The sequence below is a fragment of the Dromaius novaehollandiae genome, chromosome 13 (assembly GCF_036370855.1).
Source record: "Dromaius novaehollandiae isolate bDroNov1 chromosome 13, bDroNov1.hap1, whole genome shotgun sequence".
NCBI classification, from domain to species: domain Eukaryota; kingdom Metazoa; phylum Chordata; class Aves; order Casuariiformes; family Dromaiidae; genus Dromaius; species Dromaius novaehollandiae.
The window spans coordinates 17,943,607-17,960,277 of NC_088110.1; the positions used below are offsets into that span (position 1 = coordinate 17,943,607).

Here is a 16,671-nt window from a genome sequence, read left to right on the forward strand (position 1 = left end):
TATAACCTTAGACCTATACATTTTGCATATACAAAGCTCACTTAAGCCACTGAAATCCTCTCCATTATCTGGAGTCCAGAAATGCCCAAAGGCCCCGATCGGAAATCTTTCCATTTCACTGGACTTTGAGTAAGTATCTGTTGAAGTCAAATAACATGAGATTGAACTCAGAGTAATAAACCTAAAAGAAGTGAAGTTTTTTTCAACAGCTCCTACACCAATCTCTCCTATTAGTTAGGATGACTTAGAGCCAAATGTTGCTTGCCCCAGCCATGAAAATCTCTTTTTACATCACCAAGCAAGGCCTGACCTTTAAGGACAATTTAATGACTATGATGATGAAAGAGATTTTAATGAGTTCATGTATATGTTGTTCAAGTTACAAAGCATTCCAATAGCTGTTTGAAATAGGCTGCCTTCAAAAATCATCATCCATAGAGCGCAAAACATAGTGCAACTGTCATGGCTTACTGTGCTTTATTAGCATCTAGCTTGGATGTACACCAAAATGCTCAAACAAAACTTGTTATTCTTCATTTTTTCAATGTTGTGTCTTTGTAAACATGAACATAAACACAGGAAATGTACATGTTCTTGTGTAAGGGGAAAATGAGGATCTAACAAACCCTATACAACAAAATCACAAATAATTACACAATGACATACCCAGGTTAACTGTCTGAAAGAACAGTGGTAATACAGCTATGGATATAATTGTCACAGTCAGTAAAATGAAATCAGGTAGAGACAGTGCTGTATCTTTCAGTTTTTAGAGAATGAAGAAAAATAATCACAGAGATGGGACCTGTCAGATGAGTAAGGCTATTCACAGGTTGGATGACTGAGGTTTCAGCAGAAGTGCTTGATGCTCAAACAATTGTTCATGACATATGTCATGCTGAGAAATGAGGCCTTATTAACATGTACTATAAGAGAGTTTAGGGCCCTCAGCACTACTGCGCACTAGGCACCATTATATAAGCAGCTAATGACTTGGCTATGGGCAAGGCTGGCAACAGGCAACGCTTGGGAGTACAGTAAAAGACACACAGGCAAAAGTTTGGATTCATTGCACCTTTATACGTCTAAAAGTTAAACATTAAACTCTGAACTCGCATCCTATACTCCTTTCAAAATCGTGTTACCATGGTAGTTCATGCTACCTCTTGCTTGTGCCTACTTTTCTCTATCAAACTTACGGTACAGAACTAAGTTACAGTGTCTAAGGCTTAGATGATACAACTTTCAGAAGCTTACATCAAGATATTTGAAGCCAGTCCTTCCCCAAATACCTTTTAGCACTGAAAGCTTTAAGATAAATCCCATCTAAGGTATCACATTTTCAAAAACTTTGAAGTACCTTCAGATGCAAAGAGAGGGAGATAGGTGCTTGACAGAAGGGGAAAACCATGCTCTGTTTATTATCTACATCTTTAAGTCCTCAAGGACCTTAAAGAGCCAGGGTAAAAAATCCTGGCAGAAGTCATATAGACAGTCAGTGCTTGAGCTGAAACAAGAGTATACATCTTGGTCTCCTAGTCCAGTGACCTATATATCAGACTGCCTATCTTCCCAACACTCCTCCCCCATAAAAAAGATGAGATCTTAACTGAGGCAAGGATTACTGCTTATTGTATTTTGCTATATTTGTTCTGTCTCTTATATAACAGAGCCTCATTCTACCTTAGGTTGTTCCATATCCATGAAATAAAAAATACTTTGTAACTATGCAATTGTGTTCATTACTGGTGAAAAGAGAGCACCAAGGCACTCAGGAAGGAACAAGGGTAGGTCAATGTGACATTTGTAGTCTTGTGCCTGGGAAAGCATTCCTTATGAAATTTGGACTTTATAGCCAAATGGGAGTTCGTACTCAAAATTAGTGCATTAAAAAAAAAGTTGAATGTCATCACTGACAGCAATGGACAACAACTGCTTCCTTTCTTTGATAGGAGTTACGAGAATTACAACTCAAATCTCAGCTTCAGTCAGGGTTTGACTTAAGCATGGATACTGGAATGGATGCACAGATACTGGTGCTTCTTCTCAAATTCCTTGTGTAATGCATTGCTGATCCACTACGAGCTACACAATAATTATCTAGTCTGGAGTCCCATAAAGACTGATGCTGACACTCAGAATGGCTGGAGATCACCATCAGTGATGATATAAATGTTACTTCTGACATCGCTAAATCACATGAGACCATCAGTTTTATGAAGCAATAGAATCACATTTATCATAAATTGATAGAAATGAGGAGTTCTCAAACATAAAAATGCATAGGCTGGAATGCAAAAGATAATGCTTTAAAAGAATGTCGTGGCTTGAGAGAAATATCTGTATTCCATAATAAGAAAAGAGTTGGAAACAGTCTGAAAAGCAGAAGACAGCCCATTTAATCTTCTACACAGTATGCATACCATGATCACAGAACAAGATGAAATGGCTCAATGCAGTCAGCTCAGACACAAAACTATTTAAACTACCATAGCTCTGCAGTGCTTATAAACTAAAAATGCATGGACCAGTTCCACTTTCACTGAAGTCAATGGAAAGATTTTGCAGATATCAGTGGTATTGGGCAGTCTATGAATTATTTATATAAGAACAAAAAAAGAGGGATAAGGGATGAATACCCAAGTTCTGCGGTTCCAGCATAATAAATATGTACTGAATCTACCTAAGTGTGGATTTTTACTCCTTATTACCTCCTCTCCCATTTTGTCCATGGTCTAGTCCATTCACAACTCAAGTCCCCATTCATCTGTCCATCTATTCAGGCACCTCCCTTCCTCCATTTGCATCACCTGCAGCCAGTGACATTTTCCTACCCTAATTCCCAAAAGACAGTTTCCTCAACCCAGTTCTTTCCTGCTCCCTTGATATTCTAATCATCCTCCCGAAAAGTGAGTTCAGAATGCATACAATGTTCTATTCAGCCATCCTTCCACCAGCGCGATTCTCAGCAAGACACAGGTCTCATGTATTCTGCTGTGATATTATCTTATTGAACATCAGAGAAAGAAGTAACATAAGAAAGCTTGTGGGTGCACTGGTATGCAGCAACATCTTCCAGGATACAAAATGCTTATTAGTGTCAGAGGCCATGTCCCACATCTTTTGACAAGATGAGAGCTGTTCTGCAAATCATTCATTATCCATATTTTGACTTCTTTCCAACAGTCCAAATGTGTCTAGTTCCACTCTACTCCAACTATTTTGCTTTCATCCCATCTGGATAAGTAAAATCCTACTGGTTTTCTTGCATTTACATCATTCAGCAATGTGTGTAATATATTAATCTTCTTATGGACAGCAATTTAACCTATTTTTTCTCCTTCCTATACTTAATGATACACATATGACTGAAGAAGAAACAAAAGATCAGCATTTCCCACTGAGTAACCTTGAACAGGAGCTAGTCTTTAAGACAGCCTTCACAGGATGGGTCCTTTAAAGTTGTCCTAAATTTCAAAGCTCTGGTTATAGCTGTATGAGTAAGGACTTCAGAATATAGCTGTCATCAGAAATCCACCTTCATTAGACATAATGATTCAATACATCCAAGTAGTTACTTTTGCAGCTGTTGTGTAAATTAAATAATAGCTGATTTATCAACTCATAGTAAACAAGAATTTACTCTGCCACCTGGATGACAAGCCTCAAAACGTGCTTCTCATTATCATCGTAACTAAATCAGGACAGGCCATTGAAGTTGGAAGAATTAGAAGTATTAGCTCTAGCAGCTAACACAAGATTCCCTGTTGATGGCTTTGTGAAAAGAGATAGACACATCTTTTTGTTTCTCTGAAAGAGTGAAACTTTTAATTGTGGTAGTAATCAAGTGAACAACATGGTTTATGAAGACCTTAAGAAGTATATAGATTTGGTGCTGTCTTCTACAGAAGATGGAGTTTCACCCTGAATACAATCACATTGGAAGTAGGTATTAATTAATGAGTGGAGGCCATAATTTAAGACTTGGTCTTGCAAATTTCTGAGCAATTTGAACTGCATTAGCATGCAGACACAGAAAACAGAAGGGATCTTAGGTATTCACTGGAAATTCCCCAGAGCATTTCAGAGGACCTGACATGAAACTACTGATCTAGCTCTTTTTCAAGGAGTACGCTTTCAAGCCAGAAACAGTTTAGGCAGTTGGCCATGACTCTTTGGGAACTGCATGACAGGCTCCATAACTGCATCTCCTACTCCAACATTATGGTGGGTTCTATGTTTGTTCAAGAGAGAGAAGCTCTTTGAAATCTCAGTAGCTGACATGCATGTGAACCAGGAAGCAGTGACTGGTGTTCCATCATATACATGTCGTCTTACAAGACTTTCACCAGAGACGCTGTTCATGAGGACATCCAAAACAGCATGAAAGCCCCCATCTCCTCTGCTACAGGAAGCAGTACCAAAGGCATCCACAGCAGAAAGTACAAGCTGCCCCAGTTTAGCTAAAAATCCAAGTTATGATCACAAATGAGAAGCAAGCTACAGTGATTCCAGTCCTCCGAAAATCAGCACAGAGAGGACCTGAAATGGACATCTGCCAATTGGGTACAACAGTCCCTGTTGTGAGCAAAAACAGAACAACTCTGCAATTACATGAGTAAAATTTGATAGGCATGCACAATTTGGTATTATTCTGGCATCTCTGACCTAACATTTTACTATTCGGTATTTTATTATAAGCTGCCTCTGAGCCAAACCGAAAACCACACTGATTATTTTACATTAGAGAGTCTGATTCATTAAAAAGCAGTAATGTGGGTAATCTGACATTTTGTTAGGGATATTTTTGTACTGAAAATGAACACTCCTATGGTGGGAAACAGCTTGTGGGCAGGAGTTAGGTGAGGGTGCTAAGTGCTACTGAAATAGGGTCAGAGTTGAAGAAAACTGCCACATCTCATACCTAGGCTAGCTTGTCCTTTGTATTTGTAATATGATCCACCCCAGAGCCAGACACTAAGAGCATTTTTTTTCCATGAACAACTGTCTGCTGAGAAAATAAGGGGAAAAGATGATCTGAGACATAGAATTAAAAGGAATTAAAACTGAGAGGGAGCATGATAGGAAGGACTTATGGGCTGAGTTTCTAGAAGGTAGAGCGCAGAACTTCCAGGATAAGAGGAAAGTGCTAAGATAGCTTTATAGCAGTTATGACCCAGGTCACAAACTGCTTCAAGACATGTTTGGCCTTGCAGCACAGGCTGAAAAACTTGCCCAGAAAGAAGGGTACATCCGGCTACCTGGTACAGTTAGCCAGCATCAAGCAGATTGCTGCTGCAGCCAATGTACTACTGGCAGCCAGTGGTGTGCAGCTAAGTCTGTATTAGTCATAGTGGTGACTCCTTGTAGAGCTATCCAAAAGTTATGCAGTCCCGCAGGAAATCTTTGAAGTAGTGGTTGTTCAAAAGATACCCATTATAATATGCTCTTCTAGCCCCTGACTCCACTTAGATAGGTTGTATTGTCCTCATGAATAACATCTTTCGAGGACAGCCTTACAAATACCTTCCACAGCACCTCCCCTGACAGAGTACCTCTTGAAGGCTTTTAAGATCCCTGCACATAAAGTTACATCCTGAATTTATGTACTTAGGATGAAAGAGAAGTTCTATCATAAAGAAACCCTAGTACAAAGCAGGAGTTTTTTGCAATGGGATGCATTTCTGTACTTATCTGAGATCACAGATCCCAAGAATACTGGAGCCTAAAGTGCTCCCAGGACTCAGCTCTGCATGTTCTTTTTCTCCCTGTAGGCAACCAGAATGCAGACTTTCTACAGATGTTGTATGTCCTTAGAGTAAAAAACTTCAGGGTCTTCTTTAAGAAGGACTTTGTGTCATCTTATATCCCATACATTTGTCATTTGACAGCACCGCAAAGCCAGACAAGGCGGATTAAACCACAAGGCCAGGCACAGCCCTACCAGCACGTCAGTTTGCTCATGAGCGCTCTCTGCCTATACCTAGAGGACTCACCCAACTATATCCTCCTGGGAGTACCATCACGGTCTCCGTAGAGCCAATCTAATGGGAATTTTTGAAGGTAAATTGTGTGAAAAAAAACTGGCCTCAGGCCCAAACTCAGGGCTGCTCTTGCACAGCAGCGACATCGTATTATTTCATGAATTATCCTAGTGTCATTGATTTTAGTTTGTATCAGTCAAGGACCCAGCTCAGTGCTTGGACAATATCTGAGTGATTTCCTATGTTATAATAATGGGCAGGAAAGTATAAAAGAGTTGTTAACTTCCATGCATTGTAGAAATACAATAGCTTCATGATCATCAGACTAACAGACTGCCTCAAGGCAATTTCTTGCAAAGGATGTTGTGAACGCTAGAAGATTGTAAGGTCTTGCAAGGGATTGGACAAATTCATTGAAAAAGCATCCAATGAAAGCTTTCAAACACAAAGATGATCCTCTGGCTTAGAAATTTCCTGAATATAAGATAATTTTGGTAGCTGAATATTCTGGGAATGTATCACTACATCTTTGTTCTGTTCTTAAGCATCTGCCACAAGCTATTATCTTTCTATCATAGCAGTTTTTCTTCCATAGACCAATTAAAAAACATTCAGAAGTGAAAACTGGAATTACATCTGTGGTCCTTTCACTCTGATCTGAGGAGTCTTCATGGGAAAAAGAAAAATCAAGTTCCCTGAGAGACTGAGGAGGCTAAAAGCACAGGATAGCCATTTAAGAGCTTGGTCCAGAGCAGAGAAGACAGGTTTGCAGGCTCTGGACTTATTCAAAGACATTTCTGGGTATCAGAGCCCAGGACAAAGAACTCCTTGTCTCTACATTTTTGCCTGTGTTTCCTGTTTTGGTGGCATGGTGCTTCAGCAAGTCCCTGAAGATGCTGATACCATTTTAAATTCACTGAAATGATGGGCAGGGCTGGGGAGAGTAAGATGGCTTTCTGATTGACCAGCTCACAGCATCATGGTTGAGACATATAGTAAACAAGGTTGGTCTTCTTTGTATAAAAAGTGGTAAAAGCAAGAGATTTAGCCCTGTAGAGAACAAGAGCAAATGAAGCCTACTGGACTTTTGGTCCAACCTGATCCGAGTCCATCACACTATCACCCAAATAAGGAGCTAATTTTTTTGGAAAGATTGATGCTTGGGACTGTATGAATATACAACAGTCCTGATTTATGCCATTCCTCTGATGCTTCCACCTAGGGTCAGTACTGCTTTCAGAGATATACTATAGTCCTGTGCTGTCTCAGAGAGATGTGGAGCCACCCTTCCCCATGGTAAGATAAAATCTGTTCCTACCATTATGCAGAGCTATACATAAGACAGGACATTCCAATCAGCAGTGAAGCAGGTTGAGCAGGGGAACTCCACTCCTCTGGCAGCTAGAGAGCAGCGCTCTGGAGAGCAACACAGAAAGTATTTTCAGCAGAGAATAGAAATGAACACAGGTGGGGTAAGAGGTTTCCAAAATACGTAGATCCATTTGCTGATGTCTTGAGGATATGGACCTTGAGGATGTCATATATGAATGCAGCTTCATGCTGTAGTAACAGCTACGGAACAGTTACACTGATGAAGCTGCAACAGGGATTTACTATTGCCATCCATCATTCTCTGCAGAGAACTGCTGAACAAAGTATGTAAAATCAACTTCCAAGAAAAATCATACTTGAGATTACAGCTCTGTTTCACTCCAACCTTCACAGTTCATGAGATCAAAACAGCTCCTTTAATATTAGAACCTTCCATTCTCAGGAAATGTTTCTCTGTGAAACATTCATCTTTGAACAAATCTTACTCAGCAGCACTATTCTGGAAAACAAATACAAACAACCACAAAATTAAAATAAAAATTGCAGGGGAAAGTGATACCATGCCCCAATTACATAGTACAAGGTTGAGTACTGTTTTTATATGGTATTCAGTATTTACTGATATAAATTATGGTTGGGAAATATGTCTGCAGAACCCAACAAAATGAAATAGTTTAGGTTTGGATAGAGTATTTGGCATGGTAAAGATGAAGCCAATTTTTATTGCTGGGAGGTCTGTTTTGATGTAGGGCTTTTTTATTAAAAATTAATTTATACACAATTTACTTTGTACTATATCAGCCTTTAGTTCCTGTCACTTTCCAAAGACAGTCGATAGTCACTGAATACTAAAACTAATAATAATGAACATAATAATACTAAAACAGACTATATTTTACAGGTCTTCTGCTCAGTTTAAATACTACTTCAGATCTGGAGTGACTGTAACTATTTTCAGGCAAATTGCCCCCTCTCTTCTTCCCCTACCTAATATTCTGCGAGGTCTGAGAAAACTGAAGTAACAGTACTTAAAGTTCTTTGCTGCATGTTCCTTATTTGGGAAATTTTCAGGACAAATATTTTTATTTTTTGCCAATATTTTCAAAACAATACATTATTGCAGTGCCTCGCAAAATATAAAAAGGCAAAGCATGTCTGATCTAAAAGGTACCACAGCAGGCAGTTAAAGATAAAGATAGTGTGGGTACAGCTTCTTTTTTTTAAGATTTTGAGGCCCAAAACAAAGCCTTATTTTCCTGTTTTAACCTAAAGGTTTAATAATGAGAATCTTTATTCACATTACTAGTCCTTACTGTGATTGTAAAGAACAGTTTGCATGATTGATCTTTATTTATGTTGATAGCAGATACAAAACAGGTTCTTTTTTCCCCATTTTCCCATGAAAGACATTTTTCCCAAAATAAGCAGTTCTTTACACATCAGGAATAATGCTTAATAATGCTTTCTCCTATCACTATGTACAAGTGTAGTTATTTCCTGAGCTACTAATTAAAGGGTTTACTTAAATCAGCTATTTTGAACAAATAGCTAAGTAAAATGTGCCAGTGCAAGTGAAAAATCAGCAATAAAATTTGTTATTACATTTGGTGCACATTGATACCTGTGATACCACATGTTTTCTTGTAGTTTTCTGAGACAATCACTGTCAGTTTCTAACTCTCAGAGGCTGACCTGGTTTGGAGCTTACAGCATCAACTCTTCAAATTTTGTTGTCATGATGGGGCTTTTTAGTATGGGTTCAACTCTGCTCCTGAATATGGCAAACAATATACTGTGCAAACAATTGCATTCATTCAGGTGACTAATTAACTCACTTGAAGGACAATGAATTTGAAGAATAACACTGGTGCCTTCTTTCGGAGACTTGCAAATTCTCTGAAGGAGCTTTGCTCAGCATCCTATCTATATTATGTTAAGAGCACTTCATCCAGTTTTGCATAACGATAAAGTTAAGCCATAAGATGTATTTCTCTATGATACCTTTCTATCTTTAAGCAACAAACAAACATTTAGAAATGAAAGAAAAAAGTGAAGCTTCAAACAAACATGCATTTGGGCATGAATCTCCATTTATTTATGTTAATTGTCAACTGAAGAAAAAGTCAATGGATCACTAGCACTTTGGAAAGTTTCACTAAAATTGCCGAGGAGGTCTTATCTGACCTAATAAAAAGGATTGTTGAAAAGATGCAGCTTGCTTCTGAACTTATATTTCAAAATTCCTCATTTTGGAAACTGCAAAGGTTGAAAGATTAGGAAGGTTATAAGAAATCAGACACCATTTTAGGAACATCTAGTTCACGGCAACATTTCCAAGAGCCAAAGCATCTTGCTGTCTCTGAGTAAGGCTTTAAGCAAATTTTAATTAAATGAAAGGTAACCTCCTCGCCTGTAAGTGAGGAGGCAAAAGATGATTTACTGCAAAGGAAATGTCTGTGAAAATACAACTTTCTCCTCTTATTTTCTTTAGCAGTTAAACCTTTCTCTTTGATTTCTGTAATCTAGCTTCTAATACAGTAGATGGAAAATATTTCACATTATTTAAGTCATAAACTACTAGTTCAGGTGGATTTGATTACCAGTTCTAGGAGATGGCACGTTTCCAATATACTACCAAGTGAACTTACATGCTTGTTATTCATGACTTCTTCATCTTGTGGAATCTTATCATTTGATTTATAGACTGTTTGGGTTTATAACTTCTCAGACTTATGTTCAAGTTTGTATAGTTTTTGCCTTTTGTACTTTCATTACTATTTATAAAATCAGAGTTATGAGTAGGATTTGGGTAGCATACCTGCACTCTAACAAGGCTGGGGGGAAGGTTCCTGGCAAGACACACTCTTTGCATTTGTAACTTGCAAATGCTATACTGTTTTTCAGCAAACGTCACCAGGAACAGATAATGAAAAACCAGATACTAAGTGAAGACTTTTCCCAATAAAGCCACAGCTGTGGAACGAAGCAAACCTCAAAGGGAAAATATATACCACTGAACACCAACCAGTCTAAAAAACGCTACCCTGAATCCTGTGGCTTCTTGGTAAAATCAAGTTCTTAAAAAGCTTCACAAAGTGAAAGTCAGTCCCTTAGATATCCCAATAATTAGCAACGGGATAAACTTTATAAGAATCACTATATGATTTACTTCAATCAAACCTTGGAAAGTCTGCAGGCCTAGAGTGAACCAACATAGACTGACTGAATTCATTGCATCTTCTCAGATTTACTCCAGCTGAGGTCTGGCCCATTTGTTTATTCAGACATCTTGAAGTTTTCCATGTCCCTCACATTTTTCTCTCTCTCTTCTTTCAAGCCAAGGCAGAATGGTCTCTCCTCTCCTGACCCAGTCATTTCAGTCCTGTGACTCCCAGCTGGATCTGAGTGAAATTGTACCATTTCAGATTTCATCTAGTAAGCATAATTTCTTTTCCCAACACCTCAAAAATTAAGGTAAAATCTGATTTTGCTGGTTAACATGCATACACACACACACAAAATTTGCACAGAAAGAATTATTTTCTTATTAATGACAATAATTTTTCGGTTGCTGTGGGCATATTAATGCTAATGTGCTTCATTCCTTGACTTGAACTAATGAGGTAGCAGTGAAAGTGTGTGTGTACATGACAGGATGCGGGAATGCTGGTATTTCTGCTGCAAACAGGAGCAAAACATTTTATCATGTTCTGCAAACAGCAACGCGGATTGATGGGCAAAGAGCAATTCGAAGTAGCTATTCAAGACAGACAGTTTTCCCGGTTAGAGGTCACTGTTACACATACCACATGCTCTAAGGGCCGCTATCCTAAACTGCATAGCAGGTAAATTCTGGTAAGTGCACTGCTAAAATGTTCAGAAAACCACGCTGTGTCACACTCGATCAGGGCAAAGTCCCATGCCAACAGTGTACTAGAGAGAGGATAGTGGCTGCCCGGCACTCAGCTGACTCAGCTAGTCAAGAGGCTCTTTGTTGAAGTGACTGCGATGCTTCCTGTTTGGTTTGGCAGGAAGCAAGAGTAGCCTGCAGTGGAGTCTGCTTCCACTTTCATGATATTTTTACATGAATTCCACTTCATGTTTCTTCTCTAAATGGTAGAATGAGGACTCAGCATAAGCTTGCCTCCTCTAGCCTAGTTTATCCTGGGGGGGGGGGGGGGAGGAATCTGCTCCCATACTATGTGCATAGATTCAGGCATAAGAAAAATTTTTCTCATAGAATTGCTGTGACCTACTTTTAAACTGTAAATTATTACGCACAAGGATAACCACTTATTGCGGGTTCATATACTGTCATGCACAATGCGATCTAATTTTGTTGCTATCTGTGAGTGCTAGCGTTGAATATCCAGAATGCCACAAATACTACTCAAAGCATGGAAGGCTACCACTGTGATTTGACATTTAAATGGAAGAGTGAAATCGAGGTTCCATTGAAATCAAGCAGTCTTGCTACTGATTTCAGTAGAAACACATTTTTATGCATGATGATAGTAGTTCTTATTATCCTAACATAGACATTGTATTTGCTTTAGGAAATAAAATCATTCAGTTAAAATGAAGCTGAATACCTATTGTTAAGCTGCAGATGGAAGTAAGACCTTTATCTATAAAAAACTGTGTGCTTTTCATCCCTGAGGCCAATGCTGACATTAGAGGTTCATCCTATTATAATGGCTTGGCTGCTAACCATCTAGTACACTACCATGGTTAAGTATTGAGAACTCCTACATTCCTGGGAGGCAAACACTTCCAATTAGACATTTTCATCCCATTACTCTTCTTTCAAGAATGATTCAAACATTCTGCAGGGACAATACAATGACCTTTGGGCATACAGGCCAGCATATAAATGCTCCATTACAAGCCCAGATTGTAGTTAATTTTATTAGAATGATAAAATGGTATTGTTTTACGTAAATTACAGCAATGAGTCTTTCTGTGGTGGAAACTTCAAACTAGACATCTTGTATTAGAGCTTGTCACACAGCCAGCAAAAGCATTATCATCTCTCTAGCCACCCTTCATTTCCAACATTATTTTTAGGATTATTTGTTTTCCCCATGCTAATTAACTGCATTCACAGTTATACCACTAAAAAGATAAATACTGCTTAATTTTCTTCTTCTCTAAGCATTGCAAACAAGGAAAAGATAGTAGATGTACAAAGGAGCTTCCATGCTTTTTACTAACACTTTGACAATTTGTTTCTTGTTTTTACTTTTAGCTGTAACTGATGCAGCAGTTTTACCATTAGTTCTTTGCATTATGAGCTACGATCATCTTACGCTAAGATCACCTATTCACCAGCCAAAGATAGTCCCCATCCTGAGGAGTTCACGCCTGAGAGGAGGGAAAAGAGGCTTCCCATAAAAAAAGTAAACACCAATTTTCAGAGGCACTCATGGGAGATCAGAGAGCCTGACACACACACATGCCTTTAAAAACTCAACCTTGAATTAGCAAGCCCGGCTTCCACAGTATACATGAGAAGATGAATTCAGAACTGTCACACTTGTATCTGCTGAGCCGACAGCCATTAGCCTAGTCTGCCTAGATTTATCCACTCTCTCTTCTGTATCTGTTCATATTGCGTCATACTAAGTTGGCAGTTACTCCTTTTGATTTAACTGCATTAGTCTGTTGCTTGTGCTGCTTGTTCCGAAGCAGTGTAAGAGCAAAGAAAGTAAGACACCGACTTCCTGCCTAACAATGTGAAGACAGCTGCAAATTTGTGTCTGCACCTCAAGTAACTCAGAGGGTGCAGCCTGGGTGTACAGGGAAGGGATAGAACAAACTGGGAAAGCAACAAAAATGTTACTGTGCTGAATAGGTGAGCTAGCTGGGCCCATGGGGAGAAGGAAGCATTCAGAGGTTGACCAAAAAATACTTGCATCCTTTTGCTCTGGGAACAAGGAAACAACATAGGAAACATGATAAGTCTTTGGCACATATCTCCCATGGTAACTTCTGAATAGTGCAGTCATAAATTGCTCCTCAGACAGGACTTGTAACCTATCTTATAAGACAAGTGACAGTGTCTATGTACAGACTATCACGTAGGCAGACTAATTACTTATTCAATGCATACACATATTAAGAAAAATGTAGCTGTCTGTGGTGTTAGTCAAATAAAGGTATGACTGTGGCCCAAAGTTACCACTGACTGTACTAAGACAGATAGGGTCAATACCTGCGTCACAGTATAGGCTTGTCAGAGAAGATTTGTAGCACTCAGAGCCTTCTTCTCTTTGCATAGCAATACGGCGGTTTATCCACAGATGTTCAAGAAGACACACAAATGAATATTTATTCATAAAACTTGAGGATCAGACATACACCTGAGAGAGAAAGAAAAACCTTTTATTACCTTCGAATCAGCACTGAAGAAAACAATGGAAGAAGAATAAAATAAATAATGTGAAACAATGCAACAAGTTACATTTAGAACTGAAAGAATAATCGACAGAATATAACATATAAATTATTGTTGGATATTCTCTTTTATTCCTGTTCCTTAGACACAAGCTTTGAAATTCCCTTTTGCACATATTATCTTACATTACTCATAAGGTGCCACACACAGTTTCTTATATAGGACTAGACCAACTCTGAAATTCGCACTATTCTGATTGGTCACAGGAGCCATTGGAAACCTCCTGCCCCCCAACCTCCAACTGAAATGATTTCTGTGATTAGCCATTTTTCCCATATGGCTTTGTCTCTGGGCTTGCAATCCAATGAAAGGAAAAGGATTTCTTGCAAGTTTCTGTACTCTGTGTCTGGGTGAGTGAGAGCTCTCAGAAGCAGAGGCACAGTGTGGAAATTCCCCAGGAGGCTCCATAAAGCCCGGTGCTAACAGGGTCACTGCTGAACTGTCCTGGAACTGAATGAACTGTGCAGAGCTTTGGGGTATCTCTGCATTGAGATCCTCAGTACATCTCACAATATTATGCCCATTTTCCATTACCTGATGTATCCCAGTTCCCTATTATCCTGTATAATACACCTGGCTGCACATGAATATAACAGATTACTCCATCAAACACATAAAAATGGAAAAGGAAGTAACTTCCAATAAATTATTCTCAAAGGTAGCTGTACACAGATGTAGGATGTACAGTGATAAAAAAGACTATTTTGTGTCCCAAAATCACAGTCAATAGCAGGGAAAACCTATGGTAATGAAAAATTATGTTTGTCTTCTTCACAGTTTTTCTGAATAATGATTAAAGAAAAAATCTTGGCATAGGAATATAAATGATGTCTCTGACAATGCCTGGGAGGTATGTAGTCCACTGGATACCTGTGAGATAGATATGCTTTCTTTCAATGCTATCATGATGGGTTGCATACAGTAAGAATAATTGTTCAGGTGCTCCTTCAACGTGTATGGGGACAAGGATCCAAAATAGCTGCCCTATTCTACATCATGCTATTTATTTTCTCACCTCCTCTGAAGATGCATAGCTGTGGAAGCATTTGATGGAAATGAGTTAGGTTGTTGTTACCAAATTCAAAGCTTCAGTGCTAGACCTGAATGTTTAATGTAAGATGTGAATTTTTGGAAAGGAGTATTTCCACTACAGTTTGAATGGACTCTGTGTGATCTCTCACAAAGAATTCTTTTGCTAGAGTAAATAAAACTTTTTTTTAAACCATTTTCTTCCAGTCTTTCAAAAATCCATTTCAAACACACACAGATATTGTGTAAAAAAGTATCACAGGTGGGTCTCCTGTGGCTTTCTCTTGTAGCTTAATTTAAGCATAACTTCTCTAGCCTTCTTTAAAGAAAGCCTTCTGCAGCTCAAGTCTGCTATTGACACATGGCCTATATCAGGGTCCTGAGTGCACTGATAGGCCTTAATAGCCCTGACCAGCCTCACCTGGGACCTCCACCCATGGAGGCAGGGGCCTCATTTAAGCTCAGACCTAGGCCTTCAGTTATATAGAGGTGCTTATCCCTAGCTTATCTCAGCTGTGCTTGGCCATAGACCCTCTTGATCCAGACCATAACCCACAAACTGACTTCCTGGCTTGACCTTGGACCTGTCTTGATACTATGGACTTAACCAGCAGTCACTGGACTGTGTCTGACCCTCGATAACCTCACTGGACCTGACCTGTGGATTGACTTCCTGGCTTGAGCTTGGACCTGCCTCATCCCCACAGCCTGTCTGGCAACCTGGACTCTCAGCTGACCCCAGCTGCTGTCTGCAGGCCTGCCCTGCTCGCCTCACCCAGGTACTGTGGGACTGGGCCCTGCCTGGGGAGACCCCTGCCCTGCAGTTGTGTTCATGTGCTCAGCTCCCTCTCCCTTAGGGAGCAGCTGGCCCTTACTGCTCCTTGAGGGCCTGTTCCTCAAGCTTTCCCACCTAGAAAACACAGCTTAAGACCACAAATTTTTTTTTAATACACTTAAGCATAGCAACATACTGTGCATCTTAACTCCATGCAGAAGCCTGTACTTTGAGCCCACTGACACAGCTGTGTGTGAGTCCTATTATATCCCATAACTGTCCACAACTTCATCATTTTTTGAATAGCTTGTTTTGTTTTTATCTGGGTAGACTACTTGTACTGTGTTACACACACAATCTTCACTATTACAAGCTCTTACTAATAGTGTCTGTTTTATTTAGCTTATGATAATTACATTGTTTCAGCTGGACTTTCCTACCCCTTCCTGAATGCAGAATCACAAAGACTACATAGATAAATATACTTTAAAAGGTATCTGAAATGATCCTGTTAAGATCAAGTATAGTTAGTAAGTGAAAAGCCTGACTGAGAAGCATGCTCACAGATCTTCCCTAATCTCACAAGCTCTTTCTTCGAATACTTGCTAGTTCACATATTACTATGTTAATGTTTCATCATAGCTATAACATCCATACTCTTTGCCTGACTTCTAATAAATATCATACTCTTATGTTACCTAAAAAAAAAAAAGTCATGTTGCAAACATTAGATAAAAAATAGAGCTGATGAGAGAGAGATAACAAATAGAGCTTATTTCTGCATGTTTCAAAGCATAAAGCATATTGATACACAGGAGATCTCTGGGTAATTCATTTTGTTCTGGAGTAGTTAAGCTTTTGTGTACCTTCTGCAGGTACACCATATGCAGAAAAAGTGGTATTTAGTCAGTGAATATGACATAGAAGTTGTTACTAAATTAACTTGTCTGCAAATGTGAACTCCTGGTGAACAACTTTCTTTTAAATGGTTTAGAAAAACATGGAGCACAGTTATATTGTTTATAGATCACTTATTTTTAAGTTTTTCAGATATTGAACCTCTAGGTTTTTAAAACATATTTGCCTCATACAAT

The 16,671-nt window shown here is 39.0% G+C and overlaps 1 protein-coding gene across 1 annotated transcript in view; it reads right to left on the reverse strand.

Moving 5' to 3' along the window:
* ADAMTS18 (ADAM metallopeptidase with thrombospondin type 1 motif 18) overlaps positions 1 to 16,671 on the reverse strand; it is a 205,609-nt gene that overhangs the window by 168,053 nt on the left and 20,885 nt on the right. The window contains exon 2 of the mRNA XM_064519722.1: positions 13,531 to 13,678. The gene's annotated coding sequence lies outside the window, so the exon portion shown is untranslated. The remainder of the gene's footprint in view (positions 1 to 13,530; positions 13,679 to 16,671) is intronic.